At 42.1% G+C, this 12,392-nt stretch overlaps 1 protein-coding gene across 7 annotated transcripts in view; it reads left to right on the forward strand.

Moving 5' to 3' along the window:
• The window catches only part of Phf20 (PHD finger protein 20), a 124,335-nt gene that overhangs the window by 62,182 nt on the left and 49,761 nt on the right, over positions 1-12,392 (forward strand). The window lies entirely within an intron of this gene.

A 12,392-nucleotide genomic window follows, 5' to 3' on the forward strand; every position in this document is an offset into this window, starting at 1 on the left:
TTAAGGTGAGATGGCTAATTAAAATTGGTAAAAGGCAAGGCCATAGTATAGATTTAGGAAACAATACCCAGTTACTTAAAAGGAAGTTATTTTTTAAAATATTTTACATTTATTTATTTATTTATTTGACAGAGAAAGAGGGGGAGAGAGAGAGAATGGGCACACCAGGGCTTCTAGACAGTGCTAATGAACTCCAGACGCATGCGCCCCTTTGTGCATCTGCCTAACGTGGGTCCTGGGGAATCAAACCTGGGTCCTTTGGGTTTGCAGGCAAACGCCTTAACCACTAGACCATCCCTCCAGCCCAAAAGGAATTTATTTTATTTTATTTTTTAATTTGAGATAAAGAGGTAAATAGAGAATGGGCATGCCAGGGCCTCTAACCATTGCAAATGAACTCCAGATGCATGTACCACCATGTACATCTGACTTATGTGGCTGCTTGGGAATTGAGCTTGGGTCCTTAGGCTTCTTAGGCAAGCACCTTAACCGCTAAGTCATCTCTCTAGCCTGGAAGTTAAGTTTGAAGTCTGCCATGGTGGCTTACATCTGTAATCCTAGCACTGGGAGGTTGAGGTAGGAGGATCACTATGAGTTCAATTCCACAGAGTGAATTCCAGGTCAGCCTGGGATGGAGTGAGACTCTGCCTGAAAAAAACAAAAATGGGCTGGAAAGATGGCTCAATGGTTAAAGGCACTTTTTTTTAAAAGGTCAATTTTTTTTTTAAATTTTTAAAAAATTTTTTATTTATTTATTTGAGAGCGACAGACACAGAGAGAAAGACAGATAGAGGGAGAGAGAGAATGGGCGCGCCAGGGCTTCCAGCCTCTGCAAACGAACTCCAGACGCGTGCGCCCCCTTGTGCATCTGGCTAACGTGGGACCTGGGGAACCGAGCCTTGAACCGGGGTTCTTAGGCTTCACAGGCAAGCGCTTAACTGCTAAGCCATCTCTCCAGCCCCAATTTTTTTTTTTTTTTTTGAGGTAGGGTCTCACTCTGGTCCAGGCTGACCTGGAATTAACTATGTAGTCTCAGGATGGCCTCGAACTCATGGTAATCCTCCTACCTCTATCTCCTGAGTTCTGGGATTAAAGGTGTGCACCGCCACATCCAACTAAAGATACTTTTTGCAAAACCTACAGGCTCAGGTTCAGTTTCCCAGCCACCTATGTAAAGTCTTTTGGGCATTCATTTGTAGCAAGAAGAGAACGTGGTATGTATACACACACACACACACACACACACACACACACACACACACACACACGTAACAATTAAAATAAAAACAAACCAGACAGTGAATAGATAAGTACTTTGACAAGTGCTATGTAAATTGTAAGAAACTGAGCCAGATGAGGTGCTGCATGCCTTTAATCCCACCACTCGGGAGGCAGAGGAAGGAGGATTGCTATGAGTTCGAGGTCACTCTGAGACTACGTAATGAATTCCAGGTCAGCCTGGAAAAACCAAAATAAATAAATAAAAATAAAAGAAAAAAATGGAAGCAGTCATATTCAAGGCACTAGAATGGACATTGGCAGAAGAGTTAATGGGTTGTCCAGTTCTTTCTTGGTGTGGCTTAAACCGAGGTCACTGTTGCTTTATACATTTTCACTTAGTGCAGATTTATAATTATGCATGTAATAAAGCAAAGTCTTGTGTAAAAAAGAACACAACAGCATATGAAGTAATAAATGGAAGTGTAAGCTTGTAATTCTTTAAAAATAACAACAATTAGAGCTGGGCGTGGTGGCACACGCTTTTAATCCCAGCACTCAAGAGGCAAAGATAGGAGGATCACTGTAAATTTGAGGCCAGCCTGAGCCTACATAGTGAATTCTAGGTCAGCCTGGGTTTGAGCAATAATCTACCTTGAAAATTCAGGGGAAAAAGAAAATAACCAAAATGGACATAAATCTGAATCTGAATTTCTTCCTAAACCAAATAGTCATTTTCTAGATTGATGCAGTAGCATGAAGAATACCCTAGGGTGTCTACACTGAACCTGCTCATGATTCACAAGTGCCATTCGTTGGTCTTCAGATTTTCTTGCTTGTATGTTCTCTGCACAATTTTGGAAACTGTGAATGAGCCCTCTGTCATACTTTTAAGCAATGCCCATTTTCTTCTGTTAAATTCTTGGTGTTTGGTTTTATGGCCTTGGGCATGCTAGGCAAAATCTCTTGTCACTAAGCTACATTTCTAGCCTACATGATCACTTTTTTCATGCAAGTTTAAGTAGTCTGTTTATTTATTAACAAGATCGATTCTTTAAAACTTCTTTTAAAACTTCTTTTATCTTATTTATTTGGTGGAGCGGGGAGAAGCAGGTAGAGAATGGGCATGTTAGGGCCTTTAGCCACTACAAATGAACTGGTGCATGTACCCCCTTGTGCATCTGGCTTACATGGGTACTGGGGAATCAAACCTGGGTTCTTAAGCTTCTCAGGCATGTACCTTAACTGCTAAACCATCTTTCCCCAGCCCAAGTTCAGATAGTTTTGTTTTTGTTTTTGTTTTTTCGAGGTAGGGTCTTTTGCTCTAGCCCAGGCCCAAGTTTAAATAGTTTTAATGGACAATTTAAAGTGTGAAATTTGACATAAGTGTAGTTTCATCAAAACTGGTATGAGGCTAGGGAGCTGGGCTAGCAATTAAAGGCACTTGCTTGGAAAGCTTTTTGGCCTTGGTTCAGTTCCCCAGCCACCCATACAAAGCTGGATGCAAAAAGGCACAAGTGTCTGATATTTGTTTGCACTGGCAAGAGACCCTGTCACACCTGTATAGATACATAAAACACACCACACATTAATTAGTAAAACTGTGGCATAACAGTTAGCTCATTTGTTAATGATACAGAATGCAAAGCCAATCCCTATGAAGTCAGACTGCCACATCCGAGTTCATTTCTCAAGTAAATATATTTATCTCAAATAAATCTATTTAGCACTTACTGTTTAATGGAAAGACTTCCACATCTGAGTTCTAATTTTATAGGAAGCCAGATAATGGCTTGATTTGTCCTCAGGTGAAATAAGGAATAACTATTTTTTTTTCCCCCAAGATAGGGTCTTACTCTGGCTCAGGCTGACCTGGAATTCACTATGTAGTCTCAGGGTGGCCTCCTACCTTTGCCTCCAGACTGCTGGGATTAAAGGTGTGCACTACCATGCCCGGCTGGGAATAACTCTTTTCAGTGACTGTAACTAGGATTTGCCTTTAAGAGTTGAGTATAGACCAGGTAATCCCAGAACTGGAAAGGCTGAGGCAGAAATATTGCAAGTTCAAAGCCAGTCTGGACCACCTAGTGAGAACTTGTCTTACAAAACAAAAAAGGAGATCTGGGTGTGGTAACATACACCTTTAATCCCATCACTTGGGAGGCAGAAGTAGGATTGCTGTGAATTTCAGGCTACCCTAAATTCCATGTCAGCCTGGGCTAGAAGGAGACCCTACTTAAAAAAAAAAAAAAGGCTGGAGAGATGGTTTAGTGGTTAAGCACTTGCCTGTGAAGCCTAAGGACCCTGATTTGAGGCTCCATTCCCCAGGACCCATGTTAGCCAGATGCACAAGGGGGTGCACGTGTCTGGAGTTCATTTGCAGTGGCTGGAGGCCCTGGCACGCCCATTCTCTCTCTATCTGCTTCTTTCTTTCTGTCTGTCGTTCTCAAATAAAATAAAAATAAACAAAAAAATAAAAATAAAAAAAGAGAAAAAAAAAAGGCCTGAAAATCTTGGTCTTATCCCTAGGAATAAATGTGACCTTAGATGTTTGCTGTCTGACATGGTAGCCACTAGCCATATGTGACAATTGAGAACTTGAAATTGGCTAGACTGAATTGGGATGTTGTAAGTGTAAAATATTTTGATCTCAGGTGCCCAGCACACTCATAGAAATAAGGATGGGTGAAGTGGCTCATGCCTGTAATCTTAGCATTCTCAAGATTAAATTGAAGAAGATTGCCTCAAATTGTTTTAAATATTCTCAAGGCATGGTCTCACTCAAGTCAAAACTGGCCTGGATCCCACTCTATAACCCCCAAATGGCCTCAGACTTACGGCCATTTTCCTGTTTAATCTCCCAAGTGTTAGCATTAAGGGAATGAACTATCACATCTGGCAAGAATTGTCTCATGTTTGAGGCCAGACTAAACTAAATAGCGAGTTCAAGGTCTCTGTGCCCTCCCCCTCATGTTTTTGTGGTGGTGTTGGAGTTTAAACCCAGAGCCTTGTGTTTGCCCGGCAAGACTATACCACTGAACTTCTTTCACTCTCAGCCATCCTCTCATCCCCTGAATTAAAAAAAAAAAAATTAAAAATATTTTTATTTATTTGTAAGGAGAGAGAGAGTGGAGGGGAGAGAGACAGACCAAATGGGCACATCAGGGCCTCCAGGTGCTACAAGTGAACTCCACTTTGTGCATCTGGCTTTTATGTGGGTACGAAAGAATCAAACCAGATTGTTAGGTTCTGTAGGCAAGCACCGTAACTGCTGAGCCATCTCTCTAACCCACTCTGAATTCTTTTTCCTTCAAGGTAGGGTCTTGTATTTAGTACATTCACTATGTAGTCTTAGGCTGGCCTTGAACTCAGGGTGATCCTCTTACCTTTGCCTCCTGAGTACTAGGATTAAAGACATACCACCATGCCTGGCTTTTTTTTTTTTTTTTTTTTAAATTAATTGTTTGGTTTTTTGAGGGTCTTGCTTTAGTCTAGACTGACCTGGAATTAGTTTCAGGCTGACCTTGAACTCACAGCTATCCTTCTACTTCAGCCTCCCTAGTGCTGGGACTAAAGACATGTGCCACCACACCTGGCATTTTTTTTTTTTCCTTATTTTTATTTATTTGTTTGAGAGTGACAGAGAGAAAGAGGTAGAGACAGACAGAGAAAGAATGGGCACGCCAGGGCCTCTAGCCACTGCAAATGAACTCCAGATGCATGCGCCACCTTGTGCATCTGGCTAATGTGGATCCTGGGGAGTTGAGCCTTGAACTGGGATCCTTAGGCTTCACAGGTAAGCACTTAACTGCTGAGCCATCTCTCCAGCCCACCTGGCAAATTTTTCAAAAATATTTCTTTGCAAGCAGAGAAAGAGACATACACACAGAATGGGTGTGCCAGCGCCTCTAGCCACTGCAAATGAGATCCAGACACATGAGCTGCCTAGTGCATCTGGCTTTATGTGGGTACTGGAGAATTGAATCTGGGTCATTAGGCTTTGCAAGTAAGTGCCTTAACCACTAAGCCATCTCTCCAGCCTTTGTTTTTGTTTTTGTGAAGCAGGGTTTCATTCTAGTCTAGGTTGCCCTGGAACTCACTTTGTAGCCCAGGCTGGCCTTGAACTCATAGTGATTCTCCTACCTCAGCCTTCCAAGTGCTGGGACTAAAGGCATGAGCCACCATATCTGGCCTAAAAACTATTTACTTACTAGTTTTAAAAAATTATTACTTCTATTTATCTATTTGAGACAGAGGGGGAGAGAGAGAGAGAGAGAGAAAGAGAATGGGTACACCAGGGCCTCCAGCTTCTACAAACGAACTCCAGACACATGTGCCACCTTGTGCATATGGCTTGCTTACATGGGTCCTGGGGAATTGAACCTGGGTCCTTTGGCTTTGCAGGCAAGCCCCTTAACAAACCACTAAGCTATCTCTCCAGCCCTATTTATTTATTTATTTGTTTTTTTTTGAGGTGAGGTCTTACTCTCTAGTGCAGGCTGACCTGGAATTCACTAGTTTTAGGGTGGCCTTGAACTCAGCAATCCACCTACCTCTGCCTCCTGAGTGCTGGGATTAAAGGCAAGTGCCATCATGCCTGGCCTGTTGTTTATTTATTTATTTTTTCTACTTTAAATGTTTTTATTATTATTATTATTATTTATTTGAGAGAGAGAAAGAGACAGAGAGAAAGAATGGGCGCACCAGGGCCTCTAGTCGCTGCAAACAAATTCCAGATGCATGCACCACGTTGCTCATTTGGGTTTATGTGGGTCCTGGAGAATTGAACCTGGGTTCTTTGGTTTTGCAGGCAAGTACCTTAACCACTAAGCCATCTCTCCAGCCATGTTTGTTTATTTTTTGAGCAGAGAAAATGGTTCCTGAGTCTTGGAGGTATGTCATAGAGATGTTTCACTTAGTTCTGAACACTCCACTGTCACTTCTTCCTAGCACATTGATCACTTACTTCTTTTCCAGGAAAGGGTTTATTTTGGCTTACAGACTTGAGGGGAAGCTCCATAATGGCAGGGGAAAACGATGGTTTGAGCAGAGGGTAGACATCACCTCCTGGACAATAGCAGCAGGAGATTGCACCAAACACTGGCAAGGAGAAGCTTGCTTTAACATACATACGCCTTTCCCGAAACACTGCCTCCAGGAAGTTTCAATTCTCAAATTGCCACCAGCGGGGGACCTAAGCATTCAGAACACATAAGAACATATAAGTTTCTGGGGAACACCTGAATCAAACCACCACCTTCCACCCCATGCCTGCATAAACTGATAACCATCCGTGATATAAAATATAATGCATTCAGTCCAATTTTGAAAGTCTCCATAGTTTTTATCAATTCCAATGATGTTTAAACATTGCCATAGTCCAAGGTTTTTTTTTTTTGTTTTTTTCGAGGTAGGGTCTCACTCTAGCCTAGGCTGACCTGGAATTCACTCTAGTCTCAGGGTGGCCTTGAACTCACAGCAATCCTCCTACCTCTGCCTCTCAAGTGCTGGGATTAAAGGCGTGTGCCACCATGCCTGGCAGTCCAAGGTTTTTTTTTAACTAAGCCATAATACCAAAAGAAAAAAAAAAACAACCCAAACCAAAAAACCTAATAACAAAAATCCCATAATGGCACAGAATAAACATTCACACTACAAAAGATAGCACTGGGCATAACAAAGAAATATTCAACCAATACTAGATTTAAAATAAATAAGGCAAACATCAAACTCTGTAGCTCTAAGTTCCACAACTGACCAGTGATGAGTGTGGAGTCCAATTCCGCCCCTCTAGCTAGGCTACTCACAGTTCCCGGAAAACTTCATCCGGTGCCAGCAGCCATCTCATAATTCTGGCATCTCTCTTGCGTCTCTACTGCAGTCCATAGATCATGTTCATGGTTCTATTGGGTCTCCCCACAGGTAATCAACAAGCCTGCTTCACACTACCCATAGCCATTTCCAAAATAAAAAAACTGTATTACAAGTTCACTGACCCTCTTTTTCTGTATTTCCTGCATTTGTTATACTCCATAGTATCAGATGGGTTATTGACTTAATTTAGAGGGAAATAAAGCAGACTGTGAAGAATAGGACACTCCTTTAGCATTCAGATCTCTTCAAAAGAGTTTGCATTCTTCCTGTTGTCCCAATGCAGGTCAGGTGACCCAATCTAAATGGTTGTAATCTCTCAAACAATTGTGGCTGAATGGGCAGCAATTTTGGCCCAAATATTTCATTTTTTTGTGCTACAACCTTCTGCTCATACTAGTCCATTTAAAATTTTTTTTGTTATATTTTTATTTATTTATTTGAGGGAGACAGACAGGTAGAAGGAAGAAGGAGGGAGAGAGGGAAGGGGGGCAAGGAGGGAGGGAGGAAGGGGATGGATGCATCAGGGCCTCCAGCCACTGCAAATGAATTCCAGATGCGTGTGCCACCTTGTGCATCTGGCTTACATGGGTACTGGAGAATCATACCTCAAGCCAGGGTCCTTAGGCTTCATAGGCAAGCACTTAATTGCTAAGCCATCTTTCCAACCCTCATACCAGTCCATTTTTATACAATGCAACCCTGCACAAGTTCTCAGGACATAGTCAGGCAGAACACAGCAAACATCTCACACAAACTGCTTCTAGACCCGTCTCGACAAAGTTCTTTCTCACCCTCATAAGCCAAACCCCACAGTCCATAGTTCTTTCTGCATTCAGGTCTTTAAACTCTGATCAGAATAGTCCATCAAGCTGTACTTACAGCACTGCAAGGCATCTCTTAGGCCAAAGTTTCAAATTCTTCCATATTCTTCTCACAAAATAGCCTCAAAATGCCAAAAGCCATATAGTCATGTTTCTAGCAAAAATGACCCCCATTTCTCGGTACCAGTTTACTGTTGCAGTTAGCTTTGCATTACTGTTAGGAAATACCTGATCAAGAGCAGCTTGTGGGAAAAAAGTTAATTTTGGCTCATAGACTCAAGGGGAGGCTCCATGATGGCAGGGAAAACGATGGTATGAGCAGAAGGTGGACATCACCCCCGGCCAACATTAGGTAGACAACAGCAGCAGGAGAGTATGCCTTTTGGCCACTTTTGAATCACCCCAGTGGATACCACCATGTGAAAAGAGAAGCTTCTTTAACCAAAAGTGAGAGTAGCATGAATATATGGGAATAAACCTAAGTGTTTAGAGGGCAATTTGGTGGGAATAATGTGTGTATGTATGTATATAGATATATGTGTATGTATATGTATGTATATATACACACACACATATATATGATTTTTTTAGTTTATTTTTATTTATTTATTTGAGAGCAACAGACAGAGAAAGAGGGGGAGAGAATGGGTGTACCAGGGCCTCCAGCCACTGCAAACGAACTCCAGATGTGTGTGCCCCCTTGTGCATTTGGCTAACGTGGATCCTGGGGAATCGAGCCTTGAACCGGGGCCCTTAGGCTTCATAGGCAAGTGCTTAACTGCTAAGCCATTTCTCCAGTCCAAGGGAATAATATATTTAGCTAGACAAAAGTACTTTCCCCCTACACCCCCAACTTTTTTTCAAGGTATGGTCTCACACTAGCCCAGGCTGACCTAGAATTCACTCTATAGATCCTCCTACCTGTCTCCTGAGTGCTGGGATTGAAGGCGTGTGCCACCTCACCTGGCTTTATTTACTTTTAACATTTACTTATTTATTTATTTGAGAGAGAGGGAAAGAAAGAAGCAGAGGGAAAGAGAATGGGGGTGCACCAGGGCTTCCAGCTGATGCAAATGAACTCCACACACATGTGCCACCTTGTGCATCTGGCTTACATGGGTCCTGGGGAATTGTACTAGGGTCCTTTGGCTTTGCAGGTAAGCCCCTTAACCACTAAGGCATCTCTCCAGCTCTTATTCATTTTGTTATCTATTGGGCGGGGGGAATGGGCCTGTCAAGGCCTTTAGCCACTGTAAACAAACACCAGATGCATGTGCCACCATGTGAATCTGGCTTATGTGTGAACTGGGTAATTAAACCAAGTCCCTTAGGCTTCTCAGGCAAGTACCTTAACTGCTAAGCCATCTCTCCACCCCCATTTTTATTTTCTTAATATGACTAGTAAAAATGTTTTTAAATTTTTATTGAGAGAGAATAAAACAGAGAGAAAGAGACAGATAGAATGAGAGATTGGGTGCGCCAGGGCCTTCAGCCACTGCAGAGGAACTCCAGATACATGTACTACTTGTGCATCTGGCTTACATGGGTAAAAAATTTTAAATTACCCCTGGCTTACTAACATCTGTGGCATACACATATATAGTTTTTGAGGCAAGATCTTGCTTTAAGTTCATGCTGATCCGGAATTCACTATGTAGTCTCAGGTTGGCCTTGAACTCACAGTGATCCTCCTGTCTCTGTCTCCTACGTGCTGGGTGGGATTAAAGGCGTGCGCCACCACGCCTGGCTGTCATTATATTTCTATTGGACACTACTGTCCTTAAATTTAGTTGCTTTCTTGGCTGGTTTGTGGGAGATAGTAAGCCCCAATTCCCTAGGCATACATGTCCTATGATGAATTGCCCTCTGTGCTCTGAGAATGGTACTAGTTGTATACCATTGATAAAGGAATTGAGGAAATACCCTCTGAGTCCTGTGTCCAGATGAAGGATGAACCTGAGAACATCTGGTTGTTTTAAACATCCAAAGTTCTTGTTAAGGTGGGGATTGAGTGAGAGGCAAACATTTTGTTTATCTTGTCCTGGGAACTTTTCTCATGCTGTGTAAAGTGCTCTACCACTAGCTACATTCCTAACCCAATGAGCAGACATTTTGAGAAGGGCAGCTATGCAAGGAGCGATGGGAAATGTGTACTAGTAGAAATCTGGCATGTTCTCATGTTTAAGGCAGAGTGTATGTGAGAATTGAATGTTTTGAAACTGATTTCCCTTCAGCCATTTCTGCACTAGCTTGTACACTTTGACTCCAAAGTGTACTTTTGGAGTGATAGTTGTTTCCCAGTTCATAGACTATAACCATGAAGCCATGCCTTCACTCTTATTTCGTTCATTAATTTCTAAGTGTAAGATATCAGATAGGGTAGATTTAATAGTTGCCCATGTTTATTGTTAACCCTTGCCTTTTAGTATTTTAAGAAACAGATTCTACTTATACCTCATTCTTCCCCAGTCATAATCTTTGAGTGGATACCTGGGAATGTGAATTGTTGATAAACTTCCCTGGTAATTACATTGTTAGAAGACTTTGGGGAACACTCAGGTTCTATGTATTCAGTTCTTGTGGATAGTGTCAGAAGGAAGATGGGCCAAATATCATCAATGCACTTAGCTCAGATTCCTTTAAATTACTTGGTGTGCATTTATTGACTTGTAGAGCCTTGAGCTCCCTAGATCGTCCAGGTCTAATTGGGAAGAAAACCTGAGCTGTTTAGAGGGGATGGTTTGTATTTATATTTAGCCTGTAATATTTGTGAATCAAGTTGCTACCACTTGGAGCCGAGTAATGTTGGGAAGGTTGAGTTCAGCAAGAGCTGAGAATGAGAGTGGCCTCCTCATCTTGGCCCTGCCTGTATTGAGCCATCTGAATGCTGTTGACCTGAGATGAGTCTCTTCCTCCTGTCTCCCCCCTTCTCTCTCCAATCTTCCCATTTCCCCCCATCCTTTCCTTTCTTTCCTCTTTTTTTTTTCCTTTCACCCTTCTTCAGAACCCCTTAGTCCTACTGCCTTTCTTTCAAATTCTCCCCAATTAATTTTCTCTGTTTGATACCTTTATTTTAATTTTCAGATTGGGGGAAAGCTTCTTAAGTTTTAGGATTAAAACTAAGAATATTGGGGGCTGGAGAGATGGCTTAGCAGTTGAGATGCTTGCCTGCAAAGCCTAAGGACCCAGGTTCAATTCTCCAGTACCCACATAAGCAAGATGTACTAAGTGGCACATGTGTCTGGAGTTTGTTTGCAGTGTCTAGAGGCCATGGCACACCCATTCTTTCCCTCCATCCCTGCCTCCACTTCTCCCTCCCCCTTATATGTATGCCTCTTTCCCTCTAAATAAATAGTAAATAAAATATTTTTTTTATAAAAAGGGAATAATAAAGCCAAGTGTAGTGGCATACACCTTCAGTCCCAGTACTGGGGAGGCAGAGGTAGGAGGATCGCCATGAGTTTGAGACTACCCTGAGACTACCTAGTGAATTCCAGGTCAGCCTGGGCTAGAGCAAGACCCTACCTCAAAAAGCAACAACAACAAAAAATCTCCAGCCAACCAACCACCACCACCACCACCAACAACAAGAAGAAAATAACAGGGAGGGAGAGAGAGAAAGAGAGAGAAATGAGAATGAATAAGCACTCTGTAAGAGCTTAGTATCTGTACTTCTAAACTAGGTGAAAATTATATTTTCTGGAACTTACAGCCTTGCTTAGAACATTGTCAATAATACAGTCTTTCTGGGATTTTTTTAAAAAAAGAATATGTATTGACATTATTTATTTTTATTTTTACTTATTTGACAGAGAAAGGAGGAGAGAGAGGGAGAGGGAGAGAATGGGTGTGCCAGGGCCTCCAGCTACTATAAACGGACTCACCCCCTTGTGCATCTGGCTAATGTGGGTCCTGGGGAATTGAACCTGGGTCCTTTGGCTTTGCTGGCAAACGCTTTAACTGCTAAGCCTTCCCTCCAGTCAAAGTGTTGACATTCGTATTTATTTGTTTATTTAGAGACAGTGACAGAGTGTGGCTACCCCAGGCCTTCTGCCACTGCAGTGGAACTGTAGATGCATGCAATACTTTTTGCATCTGGCTTCATGTTGGTGCTAGGGAGTCAAACCCAGGGTGTCAAGCTTTGTAAGCAGACACCTTTCCCACTGAGCTCTCTCCAGCCATTTTTTTTTAAGTTATTGTTGACATTCTTTTGACCCCTCTACACTAGACCTAGTGATGACTAAATTATAGCAAATGGAGATTGAAAGCTATAATCATGCCCCAGTCCCATGATACACAATTTTCAAAATTAGCATGTATGGTGGGTTACTTAAGTACTGTGTAAACCAGGATTTGTTTTAGTTCAGTGTAAAAAAATTTTTTTTTAAGACATAACAGGTTGTGAAAAGATTTGAGGGTGATAAAATTTACCCCAGAAGTTGGGCTTGGTGGTACAAACCTATAATCCTAGCATTTAGG

This window comes from Jaculus jaculus, chromosome 8 (genome assembly GCF_020740685.1).
Source record: "Jaculus jaculus isolate mJacJac1 chromosome 8, mJacJac1.mat.Y.cur, whole genome shotgun sequence".
NCBI lineage: Eukaryota > Metazoa > Chordata > Mammalia > Rodentia > Dipodidae > Jaculus > Jaculus jaculus.